The sequence below is a fragment of the Pleurodeles waltl genome, chromosome 6 (assembly GCF_031143425.1).
Source record: "Pleurodeles waltl isolate 20211129_DDA chromosome 6, aPleWal1.hap1.20221129, whole genome shotgun sequence".
NCBI lineage: Eukaryota > Metazoa > Chordata > Amphibia > Caudata > Salamandridae > Pleurodeles > Pleurodeles waltl.
In genome coordinates this window covers 733,225,277-733,251,377 of record NC_090445.1, presented here as the reverse complement: position 1 = coordinate 733,251,377, position 26,101 = coordinate 733,225,277, and positions in this window count along the sequence as shown.

Sequence of the window (26,101 nt, the reverse complement as noted above, 5' to 3'; positions counted from 1 at the left end):
TATCCAAAAGGAGAAACTAAAAAGCCAGAAATAAAGGTTCCACATGCAAAAGTCTCTTGATATTAGTCCATGTTCAACATTCTCTTTACCATTGTAAAGTCTCGTCTTTCTGTTTTGTTCTTTTAGATTTCAGTATACAAGTGATATAACTCCAGAGTTGATAACCACCAAGAAATTCCACTACGGACCACCAAATAGACGGTAAGTATCTTCTTGTTAAAAATATTAAGTATGCATCTCACCCGAGGTTGCAGGAATAGTTTGCTGTTGGTGAATGTTTTTCCTTACATTTGTCTTTCAGGAAACCGCTGCAGAAATCACAGGATCCAGGAAGAAAGTAGCTTCCTATAGTCACTTACGGAAGCAGGAAATGCCAGAAACAAATGTGCCCAGAAAAAGGATTGACCAGACTAGATACTTAAGGCAAGTAATATAATGTGCATTGCTAGACACATGGGTTAACAGACTTATAGCATGCCTGGATATCCTTAAAATAGCAGGAAAGCTTTTTATCCCGCACTCGGGAGCTCGTAGTGCACCTAACGCAACTTCACAGAAAGGGGAGAGGATGATGCTGGAGGCCCAGGAGTGCTAGAGTGTATCGTACCCCTTAGTCCCTCACACTCCACGGCCATGTTGGCTGCGCCACGCACCGATATCGAGACCAGCCGCAGCAGCCGATACAGTAAAGTTTTTGAAGTAGTAGCAGACATAAGTGCTTAAGGACTGGAAATTGATTTAGCAGGTAGTCCAAGACCACATAGCACTCTGTGCAGTAAACGAATGTTCAAAATCCAAATTCAAGTTGCCATGTAGGAACCAGTGTCAGGTAATGTTATCGACTATTTTAGGCCACTTTCTAGTAAGAGTCTGATTGTCATTACTAGTGATAGCTGATAACAGTGCTTCATATATCATACATGTCTGTGATGCCCTATGTGTAGTGTTCTTGTGCATGTGAACACTGTGCCCCAATTACATGGAGCCTGAAATAATGATTCCAGCTGCTATCTCTCCACTTAAATCTAGTTATTTCATGTTTTTGATCCCAGAATGAGGAATAGCATGTGAACTCAAAAATAGCAGGCCCAACTCCGGAGGCAGAGTCTCAATGATGGAGACAGATCTGCTCCCATCTACCACCTTTTGGTTGCATGTGGTAAATGGGAGTTAGGTGACTCTGCAGTTTGACAGGGCAGATGAAGGCAATAGAGGCCGTGGGCTGACAGGAGGGGCAATTCTGTGGTCTGCCTGTGCCCTTGGATTGGGTCAGGCAGGGACTGGAGGACAGGGCCGGGCTGTGCTTGCCACCTGATTTTGGAAAATCACCACTAGGGCAAACAATAAAGTTCTCTTTAAAAACTAACATTAGAAGTACTGCAAGTGCTTCCTAGCATTCATTTCTGTTCTTCTACATGCTCTTTTAAGATTTGCATGAGCTGCTGGATACCGGCAAGGGTAATTAGTGCATTATACAAACAGACATAACATAACATACATTAACATAACTTACCTTTACATAACATAACATATAAGATAACATAACATGACACTCTGACCTGCACAACTGCACTCTGTCACTGAACTCTTTGACACTACACTCTAAGCCACTGTACTCCATGCCACTGCCTATAATTGCTATCACCACCTTTCTTTATCCATCTTCTACGCAGCCAGGACTATAATTTGTAAAAATGTAAATGCAGGGACCTTTGTCACGAGGACCGTGCAGCTTGTACCACACATTGCCCCTGCCAGTGCATCCAGTGAGAGCACCAACACAACACAACACACAGAGCCCTTAAGTTCCACAAGAAGCTGAAGACCTGGCTCTTCGAATTACTTTGAGAGGACACTCAACTACCCACCTGCTCAAGTGCCTGGATACCTTTCTGCTATACAAATAGATATAACATAAGTTAATGTAATAGCTGAGATTCCCACCAAATAATGATGTAGGGTACGGGGGTTTGTAACTGTATGTAGGATGTGGCTGAAAGTAAGACCCTGCACTCAGTAACCATGAGGTATGGCCAAAGGCTGCATCCTGGAATTGCTGCAACAGGATTCTGTGCAAAAGACAAGGGATTAGGCAACATCCTTAGGAAGTAGCAACTACGATTGACCAATGGCTGTGCCAAGCCAGTTTTTCCACTATCCTCTGTATTCAGTGTCAACTGGAAATTGTTACAGGCCATGTCACATGGGAACCGGAGGCCTACATTGATGCCTTATGACAAGTATATGCTTTGCACATCAGGATGCATTGTACAGTTGCTAACTGAGCAAATAATGACAGAGCGTGGTTGCAGGCCTCTCCTTCCCATATTACATAATATGAAATGACAAATGCCATGCCCAGAATTGACTCGGGAAAGAAACAACAGTCTCATGGTATGACATGAGCACAGGGCCTACATTCAGTACCCACTAGTTGCTTCAGGGGACCTGGATCAAAAGCATGATAGAGGGCCATCATGGTGTGCACTTATAACTCAATGGGTACATCCAAAGGCTTTGCCCAGAATGTACTGGATGACTTGAGTTTAAAGCTTGCTAAAACCTGCTTGTAGCATATTAAGAGTGAAAAATATGATCCAGAAACAGTTGCATGCCTGGTTGCTAATAGATAACATGTTCTCCTGCTGATGGTCTTTCATTTCCATCCTGTATCAAACAGCTGATGATTTTTTTCTACCATTTAAAGCACCAGCAGTAGGTGTGTTTCCAGAAATCTGCATAGGTTAAAACCCACTTCTGTTGGGGGGCATGTCTTAGTGACCTGTAACATTCTCAGTGTTAGCGCTCAGTTCCATTAGGGAAATGTATTGTTTTCTCAGGGCTATTTACACATCTTTCTTGGGAACACCAAGCAGCCTAGATGTTATGAATTAAATTTTACCCCCAAAAAGACTACAACAGCCCAATGCCAAGATCAAAACAGGTGCCTACAATGGCCCTCACCCAGACTGGAGAATTAAAGGTGCGTCAGATAGAATGATCAGGCTCTTCAAATCTAAAGCAAACCTGAGCCGTGCCAGAAGACAAGCATAAGGAAGCAGCAGCATACGTTGATTTCCAGTGATGGCTCACAAACACCCTCTATCCCTTCACCAAGGATCATTTGGCATGTAGCCTCTTCTACATTCCTGGAGAGCATACTTGCTACAGGGGAAGGGAACCTGTCAGGAGCACCCCAGAAGGATCCAGCAGCTTGCATCAACTCACTCCATCTGCTGAAGTCTGCTGAAGTCCACAGATGATTATCAGAGACACCAAACCACAAACAGAGGCACTTGAGACACTTGCGAGCCTTGCAGGTTAGTTGCACGCTTCATACATTTTTTTGATTGATTGATTGAAACCATACCATAAATTAATAATTACCAATTCCACCCCACAATTGGTGATGACATTGTGACTGCAATCCCCAAGATAACAACAGAAAGGCAAAGAGACCAATTTCTCCAGCTCACCAATGAGAAATATAAAGTATAAAAAAGAGCTTTAGAATTATTTAAATACTAGCAGCAAAATGCTGAATAGTAGCAATACTGTTTTTTGATCAAATTGGAAAGTCAGTGCTTACCAAAATGCTATCAAAATTAAGATCCCTCAAACTATTTACATCTCTACTACTAGTAAACCACTTATAACAGATAGCCAACTTAACAGGATGCAAAAAGCAACAACTGTCAGAAAGCACTCACCTTCCACCTCTCACCGCTTCCACCATCAACCACACACAAGAATATTATGGCCATTAGGAGAAACTGGAAAAGTAGGAAAGCGGAGCAGGGGAAGAGAGAAGAGGGAGAGAATGATTACCACCATTCTGGCTCATCACTCTGCTGAGTACTGACATCTGCAGGTCAAAGTGGCTATTGAAGGATAAGGGAAGATATCTTATTATCCTGCCATTGAGGTAGTGAATCTACCCTTGACAGGAGAAGGTAATCAATCTACCCTTATCAGGCGATACCTTTAGTGTATCTTTGTTTAACAAACTCTTTGTGCTCTCGTGTAAAGCTGATGTTCCTGAAAGCGAAGCTTAACACTATTTAAGTAAATGCACCTATTGACTTCTTAATCTTCCATGAAAAGAAGGTAACTAACTACCTTGTACCTTTTTGAGTTGATTTAAGACAATGGGGGTCATTCTAACCTTGGCAGTCGTCGACCGCCAGGGCTAAAATGACGGGGGCACCGCCAACAGGCTGGCGGTGCCCCGCAGGGCATTCTGACCACGGCGGTTCGGCCGCGGTCAGAAGTGGAAAACCGGCGGTCTCCCGCCGGTTTTCCGCTGCCCTTCTGAATCCTCCATGGCGGCGCAGCTCGCTACGCCGCCATGGGGATTCAGACACCCCATACTGCCATCCTGTTCCTGGCGGTTCGCCCGCCAGGAACAGGATGGCGGTATGGGGTGTCGTGGGGCCCCTGGGGGCCCCTGCAGTGCCCATGCCAACGGCATGGGTACTGCAGGGCCCCCGTAAGAGGGCCCCACAATGAATTTCACTGTCTGCATTGCAGACAGTGAAATTCGCGACGGGTGCCACTGCACCCGTCGCACCTTCCCACTCCGCCGGAGCCGGCGTCCTCGTGGGAAGGTTGTTTTACACTGGGCTGGCAGGCGGGCTTTTGGCGGTCGCCCGCCAGCCCAGTGTAAAACCCAGAATACCCGCAGCGGTCTAATGACCGCGGTGCGGTATTCTGGAGGGGGGAACTCTGGCGGGCGGCCTCTGCCGCCCGCCAGGGTGAGAATCACCCCCAATGTGTTGTGTGGAATATCCTTCAAGTCAGAGAAGTCTTTCTACAGTCTAGAACGGGTTCCTCTTTCATGCACTTGAAATGCATGGGCAACCAAGAAAGTTCATTAAATTTCTCTATATGAAACCCAAGAGGCCCTACAAGAGGGCCTACAAGGCCCTACACGATGCCGGGCCAGCTTACCTCAACCATAGACTCTCCTTCTACACTCCCGCCAGACAACTCCCCTCCGGCGAATAGGCCCTCGCCAATGTCCCCTGCATCCGGAAAACCACAGCCAGAGGAATATCCTTCTCCCACATCGCCGCCAAGACCTGGAACACCCTCCCCATCCACCTCAGCCATCTCCCACCCTGTCACAGTTTAGGAAGGACCTCAAGACCTGGCTCTTCAACTGATCCTGAGCACCCTCCCTACCTCCCCCAGTGCCTTGAGACCCTCACAGGCGAGTAGCTGTGCTTTACAAATCCCTGAGTGATTGATTGATTGAGAGGTTTTATATGGTTAACTGTGTGTTATCAGCAAGAGTCAGCCTACAAAGAACCACCTGATATGGCTGCCCTCTTTCACAATTCTTGGACATGTTGGCCCTTGAACCTCTACCACAAACAATTAGGAAGAACCACAACAATTTATTGGCCTACACAGATGATGTTCTTATAATTATCAGTAACTCTCTCCACTTTCTTCCATGTCTGTTGGAAGAAATTGAGCCATTAGCCTCATTTAAACTAAGCAAAGTTTGACTTCTAGTGAGACCCTATCTCAGACACAGCACCTGTGACTGCAGCTTCAGAGGGAATTCATAATCCACATTGTGTTTGGAGATCTTTTTTGTCAGTCACATCAACATTTGTGATAGTATGAAATGTAAGAAAGTCTTGTAAGAAAGTAGAGCCAAAACGACCTCTTTGAATCCATTGAAACTATTGTGGTATCGGCAAAATTAACACAATCAGTCTGATGATCACAACAGTAATCATATAAATGCTCTCCAAGCTAAATTTGCCCCCTTCATTCCTTTACGAAATCAACCAAATCCTTCATGCACGTTTATGAAAAAGGGAGCACCCAAGGACTTGGAACATCTTATAATGGAAAATGTCTTTGTACATCTGGCCCCAAGTTATCAGAGAAGTACAATCATCTATAACTTGACAGTCAGCATTATCCGAACTGTGGGAAGAGGCCAATGACTACAGCATACTTTTCAACCAAAAGAAAAGTCACAGTACTTGAAGAACAGTGTCCTTGGAGCAAATTATGAACATACATGTAGCACTAGTTATCCAAGAAATGCTCAAATTACATTATTACAACGGAGGACTATTTACAAAGGAAAAAAATAAATTTACATTAAAAAAGGGAGCGAGAAGTACATGAAGTTGCAGCTGATGGACAGGAGAGGACATTCTTCTATAAAGCAACAGGATGCACACCGCCAATGTGACCATGGCAGTCCAACCACCACATCTCACCAGGCAGAAACGTGGAGAATAAAGGGAGACACTCACCAGTAGGCAGCCTTAGACGTCCGGTTTTGCCATGGAGCTCATCATGCATGTGCTGCCACTCCTGCTGCTCATCAATGGAGCCCAAAATCCACACTACCGTAGATGCAACCAGCCGTAAGTACACACACCTACCTGTGTTATTAACCATACCAACAGATAGTTGCACTGTCATCAAGGTGATGTGGGGGTCACACTACGAGCACCAAGTACACGTGTCATTGTGTCCACAGTTGGAGTCATTCACAAAGAAGGACACTGCACAGTCACAAAATGACCCCTTTAGACAGACCACTCACACTGCACCGCAACAGTATACAAAAACACACATCTGACCATCTCAGGCAAGGGACAGTGAAGTGTACACAGCATTGTCTCACACAACACCAACAACACACCAACATCACATCTACAAATACCACTCACACACCCACATTGCACACATACCAGGGACTGTCATCACATTCAACACACATTTGTAAGGATGTGGAATGGAATACAAAAAACACTCCCAGTAAACAACCCTGTAGTGGACCCACACACCATCCACATTGCAACATAGTGGAAGGACAGTGGGATGCCCTATGATCAGAGAGACAAATAGGCAAAGCACACTATGCAAACGATACCTGCACAGTTGGGATGGGGCCAGCAGAAATACCCAGGGAGGCTTCACTGGGACACATACCACCTTGCAACTGCCCTTAAAACAACATTTGCACAGGAACTGACCCATCAGGTATCTCAGGGACAAACAATATTAAACCCAAATGACATGCCTTTCTGAACAATGTGTAAGTGGAAGTCAACAAAGCACATACAGCTCTAACTGAATAGGACATACCTCTACATGAAGTAGCTTCAAAGTACACACAGCGAAATGGACACTTGCACAGGCAAATGGAAACAAGGCTAGCACAATTTAACACACTCCTTGTCTGCACAAACTAATCTCAAGCTGATACACATCAGATTAATCCATAATCCATATCAGGGAGAAAAGTCTAACACCATACACGCTCACGTTGGACATCACAAGATGGAATACTTACCATAACAAACAGTACACAATGCTATGACACCATCACTAGATTTACACCCACATATTCATACCGTCAACATCTACCCTTGTCTTGGTGGATACCAGCACTGCCCACGAGGTCAGATACTGCAATCAACAGCAAATAGATCAGCAAGCAGGCAGAAACACACACAACTGTAGGCAGACAACACATGTCACTCAGGAACAGCATGAATGTAGAAAAGGAATTTCAGGACAAATGTACACCCAAAAAACAATAGTTTGGGTTTTTAAAAATTCAGAATATGAAAAGTCCAAGGCCATTGGTCATTCCATGTGTGTTGGCACAGGCATATCATGGTGCTGTCACTTGACTCTAAATGCCAGGGAACCTCCACAGGAGGGTGCATTCAGTGAGCAGGCAGGCACTTCAGGGACCATCTTTTGGGGGTGGTCTTGGGTTTGGGAGGGGTGGGCTGCTTTCTGGGAAGTGTGGGCTTCTTCTTGGGGTAGGGGTATGGGTGCTTGCAGAGAAGGCAGGGGAGGCCTTGGAGGTAGAAGAGAGGGGCTGGGAGGTGGGTGGGGGCCTCTTGGGTTTGAGACAGAGTAGAGGGAACAGGGATAAGGTCAAGGTCTAGCAAGAAATGTTTCTTAGGGACACAGGGACAGTGAGCTGAAGGGGGAGGGGATTTGGAGGGAGTGGCTGTCTGCTGTGTCATGTGGATGTCAGGTACAGGCTTCTGGGAGGTATGCTTGTGTTTGGTAGGTGTCTGTTGTGTGGGTGAGTGGTTGTGTTTGTGTGTCTTGGGGTTCTGGGAGGTGGAGGTCCTGGGGGATGGAGTGGTGGATGTGTGTGTGTCTGTTGGGGTGGTGTCTGTGGGTATGCTGGAAGTGGTGGATGTCTGTGTCGCTGCTTGGGAAGTGTCTGCGGGTATGGTGCTTATGGAGGATGTCTGGGTGTCTGTTGGTGTGGTGTCTGCGGGTATGCTGGGTGTGTCACTGACTGTTGTTGCGGTGCCTGTGGGAATGCTTGATGTTGTGTGTGTTACATTGGGGGTGGTATAGGTGTCTGGGGAAGTAGTAACTGTTGTTGTGTCTGTGGGTGTCTGTTGTTTGCTTGCGTGCCAGTGTCTTTTGTGGTGCTTGTGACTGTGGATGCTGCTCTTGGGTGTTGAGGTGAGTGCATGTGGATCGGTCTGTGTGCTTTGGGTAGGTAGGGGAGGGGTGGATTTGGATTGGGAAGATGGAGGTGGAGGGGGGACGGAAGGTGGGGGGTGCCTAGCTGCCGTCAATGTGGAGGCCAGAGCCTGAAAAGATCTCTGTAGGCCAGACATTGCTACGTGAATGCCTTCCAGGAATGCATTTGTTTGTTGGAGTTGGGTTGCCAATCTCTGGATGGCATTCACAATGGCTGTCTGAACCACAGAGATACTTCTGAGGAGGTTAATAGCCTCCTCAGTGAGGACAGCAGGGGTCACAGGGGCTGGGGCAGAGGTGCCTGCAGCAAAAGAGATGCCCACCCTCTTGGGTGAGTGGGCATGGCCAACTGGGTGGGGAGCAACAGGGAGGATGGTGATAGAACGGGGGACGGTGGACAATGATGGTTCAGGGGGATGCCCTGATGGGTCCTCCACCCCTAGGGAGTGTCCACTGGAGGAAGAATCCTATGACGAAGAGGATGTTCTGGTCTTACCCGTGGCACTCCCCTCGCCCTCCGGGCCACTGCATCCCTCTGTGTCTATGGTGTCTTGACCTGAGGTCCCATCGCCAGATTCCCACTCAGCTGTGCCCCGTCTCCTTTGCTTGCTGATGCTGCAAATACAAAGAGAAATAGGGTCATCACATGTCCTTGAACACACTTGAATAACAGCCCTGATTAGCACACATTTCCATATCAAGTAGGACCCAGCAACAAACTCCACCTATGTAGCCCATACATGTGCCATACCATATGCATGCATGCCACCCAAACCTTCAACAGTTGCCCACAGGATAATCAGGATTTCAGACAAATACAATTGCATGGCTGAAATTGTGCAATCACAGTAAACATTCAACAACTAGTAGACCTCATCATCCTCAAAGCTTTGCCCCATGTAGCAGACCTCAGTTACCTGTTGTCATACAATAGTAGGCCACTGCCAAATGCATTCCCAAAGATCCCAAACAAGATCATGCACAGAACTCCTTAGGCATGAATGGACCAATGCATTCACACTCTGTGAGAATGACTCAATGTATGCAGTCCCTACAGGCAACTGCCAGAGTACACACTCTAACATTACACATGCGTAACAATCAAGGGACAGGCATGGTGGGTACAGAAAGTGTATCATCTGTCCATGTGTGTACATTTAGAATAACAAAGGCAGACACATGCCACTTCATGGGGTGGGCTTCTGTGCTACGTACCTGCACCACAGAACACTCCTTTGGACATTTATACCCAACCTACACGGATGGCTTCCAACTAACAAAGGCATGCATTATACATTTTCTGCTATGTGACCAAGCTACAGAGTCACATATCATGACCTTCAGGAATCAGCACACTGTTTGCACTGTGGGACTATCAGTTATGCAGTAAGCCCATACAGGACAAATATGACCTGTTTGAAGGTGACAACTGAGGTGTGGGAGTAAGGGACCTGTCTGAGACTAAGTGCACATATAGACTAGAATAATGATTTAACTCTGTACACATTCCTAATCTAGTCAAAGAAATGAGGCATTCAGGGCAGGTTTTGCCACCAGAGCCTCATATTGGCCACATGGCAGGATCTGCTAGGGTCCAGTGAGTGTGCACACTGCCACAGTTGCATAGCCACAGTGAATCTTCCACAGCCATGACTATGTCCCATACTGGGAGGTACATGTGACAGGCCCTGATATCTGCAGGCTGAGCTGACAGAACCTAAATGACAACCATTCCCATTACTTCCATGCATGACAGTACATCATGTAGCCAACAATAATTTGGTATGTGGTGTGTGTGTCAACCTGAAGGGCCCAGTGAGTCATGATATGCCTTCCAAACATCAGTTTAGCAAGGGCAGATGTGGTACTATACACATTGCTCAAATGACTCTCAACTGACTCATACAACATGCATGCATACACAGCTCATGCTGTCACGTTGTCTGGCAGTTACAACAATCATGAGGAGAGAGATGTCAGTGGATGGCAGTAATGTCTCCTCTCCTAGTTATGTGCATCCAACACAAGGAGGACGTAGGACCCCTAAAACCTCACATAACACAATGTGACTGAACTTAACATATGGCACTGGCCACCAATACCTGCACATTGTCCATCCCATTGATGCCACACAGACTGCAACAACAGGCACATGAGTAGTCAAACTGACACAAATGGGTGCATTCTAGCCTGTGAGGAGGGAAAGGATGGTGAAGTACAGAGAACATTGTGCACATGAGGTACTTACCTGCTCCTCTGGTGAGCCATAGAACTGTCCATAGAGCTCAGTCACTAGCCTCTCCAGCTCGTCTGGAGAGAAGGCAGGGGCCATGTCACCTGCTGGACATGGCATTATTGCTCTCAGAGGTGGTACACAGCAGCTCAGGTCGTGGAAGTCTTGCTGGCAGCAGTGTCAGAAGTGAAGTGAGTAAATCTGCAGAATATGGTGGTCACAACCACCACGTACACGGTTGTCAACGCTGGCGGACACAGCCATTAGCCTGCGACCGCCACTGGCAACAACTTTTGCCTAAGGCTGTATCCATCGCAGTTGCAACCACCCACCACCATGACAACTTCCGCCGGTGGTCACAATCGGTACCTAATGTTCAATCTATTAGATCAGGCAGCTGCCATTTTGGCAGCCTGAAATGCTGTATTGGGTTGTAGAAACTGAGTCACAGATGCAAAAATTTATTTTTGAGCTCACAAACATGCTTATCCTTTCTTGTCATGTGGGTCCTGCTACTTAAACACCATTGTAGTATGCTGCAGGGCACAGATGGCATAGTCCACCACTGCCGATTATCATTTTGGCGATAGGGATACCCAGTCACATTTCGAGGGGCAATCGTGTTGCACATCTCTGATTTAGGTCCATGTACATGTTGTGACTACATGTGTGTAAACCCTTGCTGGCCACATGTAAGCCTTGTGTTATATGCAGCTCTGATGTGTACTGTTTGTCATGTCTATCCATTCAGAAATGCCTTGTCACATGATGTCATTGACATGCATCATGTATGTTGCTGTGGACACACTGACCAATGTTACAAATCATGTCTTGTCATATATAGGTACCCAAGAAGAGAAAGGATGAAACAACCTCCTGTCTACTGTCCAGTGCCAGACCTTCAGACATTGGAAGAACGCCACATTATCCTGCTATACTGTCTGAATAGGCAAATAATAGTGGACGTATGTCGTCAGTTAGAGCCAGATTTTATGCCAGCTATTAGTAATCCAACCAGCATACCACCCATTGTATAAGTCATGTCAGTATTGCACTTCCTAGCCACCGGGCCTTTCCAACATACAGTGGCCCTTTCAGCTGGCATGCCTCAACCTGTGTTCAGTCTAGTGTTGAATGATGTCCTCTCAGCAATGTTGAAACACCTGGACAGCTATATCCAGCTTTCCAGACCTGAGGATTTAGCCCACGTGACAGCTGACTTTTATGGTTTTGCACGCATCACACATGTGGTGACAGCAATTGATGGCACACATGTTGGCATGGTCCCACCGCAGGCCAACGAACAAGCATATCGCAACAGAAAGAACTTCCATTCCATCAATGTGTATACTGTATGTTTGGCAGATCTCTACATTTCACAGGTCTTTGCCCATTATCCGGGTTCAGTCCATGATTCCTTAATAATGCAGAACAGCACTATACCCCAGCTGATGTCACAAGTGTACCCAGAGAGGGCCTGGCTGGTTGGTAAGTCACATCTCTCCTGATTGTGTGTGCAGTGTCTGGTGCTACAATCATGAAGTGAGTGACTCATTGTTGCACCAATGTCCCATGCCTTAACAGACGACTCAGCATATCCAAACCATCCTTGGTTATTCACGACAACAAGGAATCCAACTATGCAGGATTAGTCCACTTCAATGAGGCCCATGGAAGAACAAGGCGGGTAATGGAGCAGGCTTTTGGGCTCCTGAAGGCCAGATTCTGCTGTCTGGACCTGACTGGTGGAGCCCTTCTCTACTCACTCGGGAAAGTGTGTCAGATCACTGTGGTATGCTGCATGCTCCACAACATTGCCCTGTGGAGGAATATTGCGTGCATCCCAGAGGAGGGGGAACCTGTAGTGCCACTGGGTGAGAACACTGAAATGCCAAGTGAGGATGACAGTGGTGAAAAGGAAGGAGCTGGCTTGCAGGAAGATCTTATCAACAGCCACTTTTCTTTAGTATAAGTATGTCATGTGATGTAATGCCTGTACAATTTACTGTAGGTCTGAGAATGTGTGGAGTTGAGTGTTTTGGCAACAACTAGGGAGCTGATACTCTGCAATATTCAGCCAAAGGGTGCTTGAAGAGTTAGCCTTTGACATATCCCCACCTTGCTGATGTTGCTTTGTTAGTGTCAGTCTCATTGTAATGTAATTTCATTTCCAGATGCTTCCTATACAATTTGTGTGTTAGGTATATTTCAAATCTATACTCCTTGGGCCAGATGTAGCAACCCGTTTGCGAGTCACAAACGGCGAAATTCGCCGTTTGCGAGTCACAAACGTGGGTTTGGCATGCAGAAATGCATATTGCGAGTCGTTACCGACTCGCAATATGCATTTCCGACTCGCAAATAGGAAGGGGTGTTCCCTTCCTATTTGCGAGTCGCTGTGGGATGGAATACCATTTGCGACCGCGTACGCGGTCGCAAATGGCATCGCAGTTACCATCCACTTCAAGTGGATGGTAACCCACTCGCAAATTGGAAGGGGTCCCCATGGGACCTCTTCCAGTTTGTGACTGGACCCCAAAATATTTTTTCAGGGCAGGGAGTGGTCCAAGGGACCACTCCCTGCCCTGAAAAAATACCGAAACAAAAGGTTTCGTTTTTTTTGCAGTGCAGCTCGTTTTCCTGTCAGGAAAACGGGCTACACTTCAAAAAAAAAAAAACTGCTTTATTTAAAAGCAGGTCGCGAACATGGAGGTCTGCTGACGTCAGCAGGCCTCCATGTTAGCGAGTGCCTATACTCGCAATGGGGCCGCAATTTGCGACCCACCTCATGAATATTCATGAGGTGGGTCATTGCGACCCCATTGCGAGTCGCAGTCGGTGTCTGAGACACCGTACTGCATAGCAAATTGCGACTTGCAATTTGCGAGTCGGATGGACTCGCAAATTGCAAGTCGCAATTTTGCTTTTTGCTACATCTGGCCCCTTGTTTTGTATTTGCACAGGTACCTTCACTGTAACATCCTCATGTGGGCGATTCAGAGTTGTGACATTGCCAGTTTTCTGATGCTGTTCTGACAGACAAAGTGGTCATTGATTGTCTCAGGTAATGTAGGTCACAGATTTGGGGTGTATGAGACCTGTGTCAAGGCAGCTTGGACAGTGTTTGGGTGGACGGTCTGAAGTGCACATTGTACTTGTTTAGTGTGCTGTGTTGGGCCGATTACATTGTGTGTGTCATCATGTGGGCATGAAATATGTAGTCATCAATTGTGAGCAAGGCATTCACCCTCCACATTGGCTAATCAATCTTCTTGTATGACCTGTATGTAGTGATAGATGTGTTTCATCGTTGGAGGCCACAGTGCCTGTGCCACGGCACTGACGTATGTTTGTATCATGCCACCAAATGCATGGTCATTGGATTATGATGGTCCTGTGATCTGGGTCTGTGGTATTGCCCTCTGTCTGTACCTTCTTTTACGTGATGGTAGACTACTCTGGTGTGGTATGTGATAAGGCTCAAGCTGGTGACACTATCCACTTTTTTGTTTGCATATTTTACAGGACAATGTCTGTGGCCCGTGGTCTGGGGTGCTGTACCTTGGTATGTGTACCTTGACTCAATATGAGTCAGCCATTCTTGGCTATGACAGTCCAGACATTTCAACAGGCTATGTGCTGTACAGTGGCCAGCCACTTGTAGCATTGTGTTTGTGTGTGTTGGTAGTATTCCTTAGCAGGACACTGTACCTGTAACATATCCCTCCGTGCATCTGGAACAGAAGCAAGAAGACAATCACTTTGTGTTGGTGAATTTGTTGGAAATGCGAGCAGAATATATTTTAGGGCATGATAGAACAGAAAAGTAAAGGGGTCAGTTATGGTCGTTGAAAAGATTGGAGTAGATACCACACCACTGGAAGTCCAAAGTCCAGTGTACTCCTCTCATTGGAAATGGAAGGTGGTTTAAGAACAGTCAACAGAGTGAATATGTGGCACTAAAGAAGGTCATTTTGGAAGAGGTCACTTGATGGCAGTGGTGGGTGTCTTGCCATCCACACCTTCTGGGTTCTTAGCTAGATGTCCCCTCTTTTCTGGGGTGGGGGGAACTGCCGCTATAGAGGCAGGGGTGTCTGGGGCAGGTTCTTTCCCTGACAGGGCCTCCCTTCCGGTGGCTGGCACCGATGAAGGACCTGGTGTAGATCCCCCAAAGGAAGGGGTAGAGTGTTGTTGTCGATCCCTATTCACGGTGGTATTAATGTCCTTCAGAACCCTTGTTAGGGAGGCCATGTTGATATTGTGAGCCTCCCACTGCTTATGCATCTCCAAATGGAAGTTCCTCTTCAGCTGCATCATTTCCTGGAGTTCAGAAAGTACCTGGCCCATCACGCCTTAGGGCTCCTGATAGGCCCCAAGACGTAGCTGATGGTGTCCTGACCAATAACAGTTCGCCTCACCCCACTGGCCTACAGCATCCCTCCCACGCACCCTACCCCCCATAGGCTTTTCCCTTGCCATAGGGGGCCATCTCTCACTGGTCCCTGGACCATCACTGTCAGAGGTGTTGTGCTGCGACTCAGGATTCTGGACTGGGGGACACAGATGGTTGGCACTGTGCTAGGGGCACAGGTTGGGGGGTGCATGCTTGCCTGTGATGTAGAGGCGAAAGGGCTAGGAAGTATTGATGCGACCACAGTGAGACTCACTGTTGGTGTCTAACCAGGTTGCCCAGATGGGGCAGAACTATCCCCCACGTCCAGATGTCCAGGAGAGTCTTCATCATTGAGGGCTTCATCCACAGCAATGGTGGCAGTCTCTTCAGTGGCCTCTTTGTAACCAGTGGCAGCTTGACCTGTTGATGTGAAAGGTACAATGTTACTGGTTGTATTGTGACATCTACCTCCACAATCCTACAGTGACATTTCACAAAGAGCTTGTACATATTTGATTTGCAGGTAATCCTATTGTGACTGGCACACATGGTATTAGTTGTATTGACATGAGGTTTGTGGAGCATGCCAGATCTCCTTCCTTGAAACAGCTGCTGAGATGAGCAAAACATTGTCCCTTGGGGGAATGGCCTGAGAATGTCATCTTGCCACCAGTACAGGCTAAACAGTGGCTAGGCAAGTAAGTTGTTTGGTCCATTTTGAGGCCTAGTTGAATGTGATGCAGACATACCCAGGTGTTTGTTGGATAAGTGGCAGAAGTCATCACGTGGTTACTGCAGTGCTAATATTTCTGCTGCCAATACCTTTCTGGTGATGCATCTTGAGGTCTTTGGGATCATTGTTTTGCATGATGGGTAAGCTGTCCTTCCTGTCCTCAATAGTTACATCTTGTGTTAGCAGGTCAAGATGGAGCTAGGTAGCCAGAAACATCTCAGAGGAGGGCATGATCTGTATCCTGGTCACTCCCAGATGCATAAGTGACCACTGGTGTGGTGTTTTTAGTTGGGGGAACAGTGCCTCCTAGGAGTTATAGTCATGTCACTGTCTCTACTGCACACACTTGACAATTTTCATCCTCCCTGATGTGTAGATTTCATTTTGGAGCTCTCTACCAGATGGACTTAGGCAAGTGAAACTGGTTTTGTTGATGGAGTTAGGTAAATAGGGCCAATTGGGATTTGCATTCTGGTCACTCCCTCTACTTCCCACCATTGTCCATTGTCCATATGGTATCCTCCCAGACATGGCTGTTTGGGCATATGGACCCTGGGCTTGTGTCTGGAGTGAGAGATACAGAGCCTCCTGGCCTTAGCAGTCAAGTCATTCTCTCTACTACACACACTTTACAAATGGTATCCTCACATCTGATTAAACTTACGTTGTGATTTGCCAAACTGGGCTCTTTGGTCGAATGTACACTGTTCTGGTGTTTGGAGTCAAAGAAACAGTGCCTCCTGTGAATTGCAATCAGGTTATTTTATTTACTTCACACACTTGACCAATGTCATCACCTCCAGTGCCTAAACTTCATTTGTGAGTTGAGAATCAGTGGTATTTGTACAAAGGAACTCTATTATGATATTTGGGGTTATAGAAACAGTGCCTCCCGGGTTTGCAGTCATGTCACTCCCTCTACTACACACTGTACATGTGTCATTCCCCCAGTTGAGTAAACTTCATTTGTGAGTTACGGAACAGGTGTATTTGGACAAGGAAAGCTATGCTGGTGTTTGGGGTTATGGAAACAGTGCCTCCTGGCATTTGCAGTCATGTCACTCCCTCTACTACACACTATATATTTGTCACCTCCCCCAGGTGAGTAAACTTCGGCCCATATTTATACTTTTGACGCAAAACTGCACTAACGCAGTTTTGCGTCAAAACAATTAGCGCCGCCTAACGCCATTCTGAAGCGCCATGCGGGCGCCGTATTTATTGAATGACGTTAGCCAGCGTTAGCCACCGGCGCCGTCTGGTGTGCGTTAAAAAAAACAACGTACACCAGGCAGCGCCGGCGTAGGGGGATATGGGGCTTGGGCGTCAAGAAATGGGGCAAGTCAGGTTGAGGCAATTTTTTCGCCTCAACCCAATTTGCGTCATTTTATTTCACTCCCAACCCCAATAGAAATGACTCCTGTCTTAGCAAAGACAGGAGTCATGCCCCCTTGCCCAATGGCCATGCCCAGGGGACTTCTGTCCCCTGGGCATGGTCATTGGGCATAGTGGCATGTAGGGGGGCACAAATCAGGCCCCCCTATGCCACAAAAAAAAATAAAAAAAAACACTTACCTGAACTTACCTTAATGTCCCTGGGATGGGTCCCTCCAGCCTTGGGTGTCCTCCTGGGGTGGGCAAGGGTGACAGGGGGGGTCCCTGGGGGCATGGGAGGGCACCTCTGGGCTCCTTCAGAGCCCACAGGTCCCTTAACGCCTGCCTTTTGCAGGCGCTAAAAAACGGCGCAAAAGCGGCCGTACGTCATTTTTTTTGACCCGCCCACTCCCGGGCGTGAATTTTGCCCGGGAGTATAAATCCGACGCACATGCCTCGGAGTCGATTTTTTAGACGGGAACGCCTACCTTGCATATAATTAACGCAAAGTAGGTGTCCACGCTAAAAAATGACGCTAACTCCATGGACTTTGGCGCTAGACGCGTCTAACGCCAAAGTATAAATATGGAGTTAGTTTTGCGTCGGAATTGCGTAAAAGAAAACAACGCAATTCCGGCGCAAACGGAGTATAAATATGCCCCTTCGTTTGGAAGTTACCAAACAAGGGTATTTGGAGAGGAGGACACCATCCTGATGGTTGCAGTAGCAGTATCAGAGCCTTCTGGGAGTTGCATTCATGACAGTCCCTTTACTACACACACCATCTATATGCTGTCCCTCCAGGTGAGTACACTCCACTTGGGAGTTCACAAATAATGGTATTTGGTGAAGGAAATACTGGGCTGTTGTTTGTACTTGGAGTAACTGTGCCTATTTGGATTTGCAGTCAGGTCACTCCCTCTACTTCCCAGCAATTTAAAAATGTTATTATCCCAGGTGACTGAAGGGCATTTGAGAGATGACAAACAGGGGTACATGGGCAAGTGTACACTGGGCTGGTGTTTGGCTTTGGAGAAACAGGGCCCAATGGTATCCTCCCAGGTGAAAACACTTCAATTGGGAGTTCACAAACAGGAGTATTTGGAGAAGAGGACACTGTTCTGGTGTTTGAAGTTATTTAAACAGCGCCTCCTGGGGGTTGCAGTCATGCCTGTCCCTGAACTACACACACTTGACCAATGTTATCCACCCAGGAGCGTGAACTTCATTTGAGAGTTGATAAAAAAATATTTTGTGGCATGTGACCACTGTGCTGGTGGTTGGAGTCACAGAAACATGGCCTGCTGTGAGTTACAGTCAGGTCACTCCCTGTGTTACACACACTTGAGCAATGTTCTTCCCCCAGGTGTGACCCTTAAATTTGGAGTTCACAGATAGGAGTATTTGGAGAAGAAGACACTGTGCTGGTGTTTGGAGTTATCAAAACAGTGCCTCCTGCGGATTGCAGTCATGTCAGTCCCTGTACTATGCACCCAATGCAAATCTTGAACCTCCCAGGTGAGTACACTTCATTTGGGAGTTAACACACAAGAGTATTTGGAGAAGGAATCACCGGGCTGGTGGTTTGAGTAACAGTAACAGTGCCTGCTGGGAGTTGTAGTCATGTCAGCCCCTGTTCTACACACACTATACAAATGTCCTCCCTCCCAGGTGAGTACACCTAAATTGGGAAATCACAAACAGGTGTCTTTGGTGAAGTGAACACTGGGCTGGTGAGCGGAGTAACAGTAAATGTGGCAAAAGGTGAGCTATGAGCATGCATGACATGGCATTTTGGTGACATGTTTTGTGCTGTGACTTACCAGACTCCACTCCTCCAGGTATTCAGCCCTTCTGTCCCTCAGGATGCAGGGTGGCCAAGACCTTCTCCTCTCATGGAAAGAGATGTAATGGGGCAATTGGAGGGCCACCACCAGTCTTTTTGGCCTGCAGCTGGTGCCTGGAGACCAGGGATCGGACCTTGCCCCTGAGGTCGTTCCACCTCCTCCTGATGAACTTCTTTGTGGCCACGATGGTGCCGACAGAATTGACTCTGTCGACTATCCTGTACCACATTTCCATTCTCCTACAGAGAGGAGTGTGCTGGATGTGTGCTCCAAATATTTGTGGCTTTACTGTTATAATTTCATCCACCATTACTCTCAACTCATCTTTGGAAAAACCTGGATTTTTTTAATGTGATACGGTGGAAAAGCAAAAACAAATATATAGAAACAGGTAGAAGTGACTTACTAAATAGGGGTAGTGCAATAGGGTGTGAATGGAGTGAAGCGTGTGCAGGGAGTTGTATGGGATATTGAAAAAAGGGTGCATAATTTATGCTGTGTGGATTAGTAAATTTGCTCTGTCTTGCTGGGTCTTACTGTGAAAATGCAGAGGTTTGTGGTGTTTTAAGGGGTGTGTTTTATAGTGTTGTTTGCAGGTGTGTCCAGTGTGGCAATGCGCTGATGTGTATTACTTTGGTGACTGCAGACCGCCGTGGTTCAGACCGCCATTGGCTGACCACCATGGGTGTCCGCCACTGCGACTTTGTGCTTGTATTATGGTCAGTGGTTGGTCGCTGTGCTGTTGGCGCAGGAAGTCGGGTTGCCTATTTCCAGGCCTCCATGCTGCTGGCGGTCTGCTTTTTTTGGTTGGTGGTCGGCGGACCTTCCTGTGTCACTTGTAATAGGGTGGTATGAAAGACCACCAACATGGCGGTCTTTTTGGGACCGCCAAAATGGTTGTCTGGTGGTCCGACTGCCAAACTCATTATGAGGCACTTAGTTCTTGATATACAGTTTCAAGTGTGTGAATTCAACTTTATTTTATCATAAGACTCACACTGTGTTGTCATCCCTTCCGTTTAGTCTGATATGTTGGATGTCTCAAAATCATTATATGTTTTCACACTACATACTTGCTGTGTTGATAGTAGGCATGTGGTAGTTCTAATCATTGATTAGATCTGTCTTAAGCATGATTTTAATAATTTTGCTAGGGCTCAATATTTGTTTCAATGGCGCAGCCTTCCTGAATGTAACTATTGGTTTGAAGGGCAAAATCCCTCTCTCTTGTCTCCATATTCTCTCAGTACATCCTAGTGTTTTTGAAAATGTGTGTAGATATCCTGATTATTAACACAAAAAAAGAATTATGAATCAGACCGTATCATTATAGTTTTTTCTTTTGTTTGCATCTGTGTTCAAGTAATTCCAGTGTCTCAACCTACTTGATTCTAGTCATTGCCTGAAGAAGGATTTTACTACAATAGACCCCTCCAAGACCTGTTGGTTATAACAGGAGATTCTTTATTGAGTGCTTCCTTTGTACTTTACCATTTCTCCAAATAAAAATGTTTTAGATTTGTCTTGTGGGAGTGGTAGATTAAGCATTGAGTGTTGTTCATCAAGGTGGGGTTTTAGTACAATCTTCTTTGGAGTCTGTCACGTTGTATATAGAGCTTCATTTTATTGAGAGTCATACTCTTTCTGCTGTAACTCAGAGTAAGGGGCACATTTATGAAAAGTGGTGCTGCACGTAGGACATTGCCACTCTTCTTCGCCCTTGGCGACCCCCTAACGCCACCATGTGTGCCACATTTAAAATACGGTGCACCATGGCGGTAGTCAGAGGGACTAACATCATACCTTTATACGTTAGTCTGGTGCTTTGCTGGATTAGCATACAAAATTATGACACTAATTCTGCAAAGTGCCCAGAGGGCCATTGAACACAATGGAAGCCTCATTTTAACGCCTGCTCTTAGCGGGCATTAAAAAATGCCAACAAAAATGACGCAAAAAAATCTGTTAGATTTCTTTGCGCCATTGTTTCGGCCCTCGTAGTGCTGGAACACCCCCTGTGCATGCATTATACCTGGTGCAGGAATAATGTGGCCAAGGGGTTACAAAGTGTCTCAATGCAAGCATTGCGCCACTTTGTACTTATGGCGCAGTGTTTTTGGCCTTCCAACGCCACATTCGCGTAAAAAAAAAAAATTATGCTAATGTGCCGTTGGAATGGTGCTAGGCCCACATAAATCTGGGGATAAGTTTCTATTCATTTCATAAGCATTCAGATAGTCATGAAAAGCCGGCAGGTCTTCAACATTGCTATTTCACACTAGAATGATTTTGCCAATATACCTGTCCTTACATACACTGTTTTTGATAGGGATTGTAATGTACATCCTGTCAAACCGACCCATACAAAGGTTTGCATCAGAGGGTACAAAACTACAGCCCTTCCCAGAATTCCTGGTCCAATGGTATAGAGTTTCCTGGTACAGAAAATAATTATGCATGGGCATTAATTCTGTGAATGTCAATAAGGTTGCTGATTGGTTGTAGTCTTTCTATGGCATATTACTGACATACAAAATATTGACATATAAAAATATAATTGAAAAAGTTTGGGAACACAAATATATACTATATACGCAAAACACAAGTACAAAAATATCTACTGCAAAAGTATTGCCTTAAAAAATATCTTTAATTTTCTAAACAAAGGAAACAAAAATATAGAAATACAAAATATCAAGATTACAATAAAACATAAGAAACATGACCGAGACCATTTAAACAAGATTGTTAACCAAAATATTTCTAAAACCCATTTAAAACCATATATATTTATATTTAATCCATTAAATAAATATAAATATACATAAATGAATGAAACATGAACAAACAGCAGAAAAAGTTGATTGTTTACCACATAAGGTAAACAAATTCCATACTGCTAAACCAACAATTAATTAAATTAAACTTGAAAACACCTTATCAATTATTATTTTGTTTGAAGGAAACAAAAACACACAACTAACTGCTGCAGAAGAAACCATCACTGCTTGAATGCATTACTCTTGCTGACTAAAGCTGCAACCTAAAAGTCTGTGCCACTCTCCAGAAATAAAGCCCTACATTTACAAAGTAAGTGCCAAATTAAAACATGTCTTAAATTTAACTACAAAACTAAATTAAATATTTTCATATACCGAAAATATATAACAACTACTTACAACTTATATCTCCAAAATAATGTCAGACAACACACTAAGAAAATCAAGCTATTAAACTATTGCAATGTTACAATACCATAAAGCCACAAAGAAAAATAAATATAACAAAAATATAAAAGTTAACTACTAAAAGTAATAAATAACAAACCTTTTTTGTTTAGTGATAGGTGCAAAAATGTAAAACAAAAAAGCAATAAAGTATTCAAACAACATTAACAATACATTCCTCTTTCTCAACAGTAAAATTAAAAAGAAGAGTAAAAAACTGATTTCCAGATAACACAGAACCAACCTACCAAAATAATGGAAGAAAGGCAAAAAAATTAAGTACATAATGTAAAACATGTTGTGAAAATGTAACACTAATTTTTAAGTAGAATAAAATATACATGAAAATAACATAGAGTTTAATAATTGTCTCAGTCACTAATATAATGTTAGAAACTGCAACATACATCAAATCACAAAATGGAAAACTACAATTAAATTATAGGTGATAGACCTATGGCAAAGAACACACTTCTAGTGAAAGGATGCATTGGAAATACACTAAGTATTATTTCAATGTTTTCTTTGGCAGAGCTCCACCAAAGAAGATATTTTTAAAATTGTGAGGAAACATGATCACCTTTAAAATGTCACTGGAATTTAAATTAGAACAATCCTATTGGACTTAAAAGAATTGGGCACAAGAAGCGGGTTCCTGAAGAAGTGATAGAGCACCTCCCTGCTATAGAAAACCTAAAAAGATTATAGCCTTAGAACCTGCCGTAGCGGGCTTTACCGGCTGTTAAAGGCCCGCTCCCGCGTTAAATGCCCGAGCCGAAGGCGAGGGCATTTTACAAGGGAAAGGGCCTTTAATAGCCGGTAGAGCCCGCTAAGGCGGGTTCTAAGGCTATTAGAACATTCTGTCACTCAGGGCAGAATGTTCTATGAAATAAAACAAATTGCTCACGGAGCCCGAGGGGATTAAAATCCACTCGGGCTCCGTGAGGCTTTGTTCACAGCTGTTGCTGTGAACAAAGCGAACATTGGAATGTTGGCGCTGCAGGCTTTTACCGGCCAGTAAAAGCCCGCAGCACTCCACTGTCTTCAATGGACATGCCAACATTCCAATGTTCTAATAATAAGTAAAACAGTGACATTCACCAGAGAAATATCAAGAGCACCCAGACCCTATGATGAAATACAAATCCGTAAACATTGAAAAACAACACATTTAACCAAATTTGTCACTACATGGCAATGAAAATTAATACAAAAGAATCATTGTCTATGCAGTTAACAATAGTTTGCTAATCTTAACACAGTGCAACACATAGATGACAGATGGCACTTTTAAAGCATTTCCTCTGCTGTTTACACAAATGTACACTATCCATGGACAATACCATAGTAAATGTTGTCCCTTAATGTATGCAGTACTGTCAAACAAGCAAAATGCAACCTATAACAAAATCTTACCAGTAATCAAACAAAATTAAATAATTATAATCCCCAAAAAATCATCATTGATTTTGACTAAGGTGTGATTTCAACTATCCTGAAAGTTTACACATAAACAGCAATACAAAGCTACTACTATAGCTTCAATCAAAGTGTATGGGGATACCTACAAAAATCTATACTTAGTACAGAATACGCCACAAGTTCAGAACTGACCCACAAAGTCAAAACAATTAATAGCTTTAGCCTACATCACTGTCATTGAAGTAACCAAACACTATAACAACATGACATGCTACTAGAATCCCCATACTACCAAAACAAACCTCTCACTGCTAATGGACTTTTGAAAGACATTTGGGTTGACTGATAAAGATATAGGTGTCAACCAAAATTTTATATCCCACTGTGGAATATCTATGATACCAAAGTCTCTCACAAGAAGCAAAAACTAACAATATAGTGGTAGAGTGGCACAATTTCTTCATAGGAATACTTGGAAGAAACCACCCAACACAATAAATAATTTGACTTATTTTTTAGTTAAGTGAACTTTTTTATTTTCCCATTTACTTTACAAGAGGGAGACTCCACAGTCGGGGTGAAGATCACCCTAAGATAAAGTGTACGCACATTTTTTTTAAAGAAATCATGAAATTTATAATAAATTGGTAAAAATATTTTTAAGTCAAATATGGAAGTAAATTCAGTTTCTTTATTTCTTTTGAATGTAGAACAAAATATAAAAATATAAGAATACTAGAGCACCCTTAATCTAATTTGGAAATAAATATTTAATTAATTTGAATATATAAGAATATAAAAAATAAAATACAAATAATTTTTGGAAATGTATTAAAGAAGGCAAGGAGGAACACTTAACCTGCACAACCACCAGTATTAAAAAATGAAGCAAGGGTAGAAATAATGGTGGCATAGTGGAAATTAAAAAGCTCCCTTACTCCTTCAGTAGTACCCAAAAGACAGCCTTACAGCAGGAGGTGACTGATTCAGTCAATGCATTGGGGGAGGAAGTTTAAATCATGGGGTACATTAAGAGAAAATGGTGAGAGGAGAAAACGCAGGTGAAGGAGAAGTTCTCCAGGATTCAGCTGGCTAAAGGTGCTTCTGGAGGACCAACTAGGGGGGGATGTTCCCTCCACCATACACCATATATGGGCTGCCACTTAAGGACAACAGTAATGTGGTGCCGGGTAAGTTCATACCATTCCCTCCATCCCCTTAGTCTCCATAGCTGGCAAGATTCTCAGGTCAATGAAGTCTTGTGCAATGTAGTCCCGTGCAAGGTAGTCCTGTGCCTCTAAAAATGAGTAGTGAAAACATGTACATTGCATCATCTTATTTGATTTACTATGACTATGACTTACTCCCCTGTGTAAACCTCTCTGGCCAGGTTCTGTCATTCAGCAGCCCTGGTGCCAACCTTGAAAATATTCTCAACTCATACACCAGGGGACAGTTTGGCAGCAGCACCCATCCATTAGGTAAGTCTGGGAACCATCTCATCATTTGTTCTTTGACTAATGTCTTTTTTCTTTTTTTGACATATTAAATATTTACAGATTAAAAGCATGGTGGTAGATAAGCCTATGCTCATTAGTGTATCTGCATGTGTGGTCATGGCAATTTATATAGATTGACAATATCAATTGACCCTACATCTTATCTCTAAGCTGCTGGATCTGGACATATTTTTGGGAACCCCATGTATCAGGACCCCAGTTATGCAGCTAACCTCACTGCAGATCTCCAGAACAGTCATCTTAGTAGCTGGAGGTGGTGAATTTATGTTGTTGATATATGATAAGCTCTTAAGGAATCATCCCTTATCAGCATGAGTTGTCTTACTCTCACGTTATGTTATTCCTTATTTGCAGAGCAATGTTTATTAAAAGTAGTGTGTTGTGAATTAAAAAAACTGGATGTGATGTCTTTCAGCAGTTGAAATATTCTTCTTTCAGGTACAGGGGGCATTGAGGCAGATGATGATGCTGATCCATCTTCAAACAGAGGAGAGAATCTGCTCCTCATCCAAGCAACATTATATATGGCCAGCACTTGTGACCAAGATGAGGAGGGGGAGCACAAGTTGGTCCAGGAGGACCTAGAGGAAGACCAGGGCATTGGAAACTTTACAGAATGTCACATCATTTGGTCCAATGCATAGGCTAGGGAGGACATGTGATGGACAAGTAATAGCCCCCATTTCCCCTCTTTTGATCTTTGTAATACATTGGCCCGAGCAGCACTCGCCACAAATCAATACAAACATCACAGGTTTGTCTGCATACTCTCCTATACACTTCTTCCATGAAAGTATATCTCTGGTTTTCTCTCAATCATCTGAGGAAGAGCACAACCCTGGTGAGCAACAGGTAA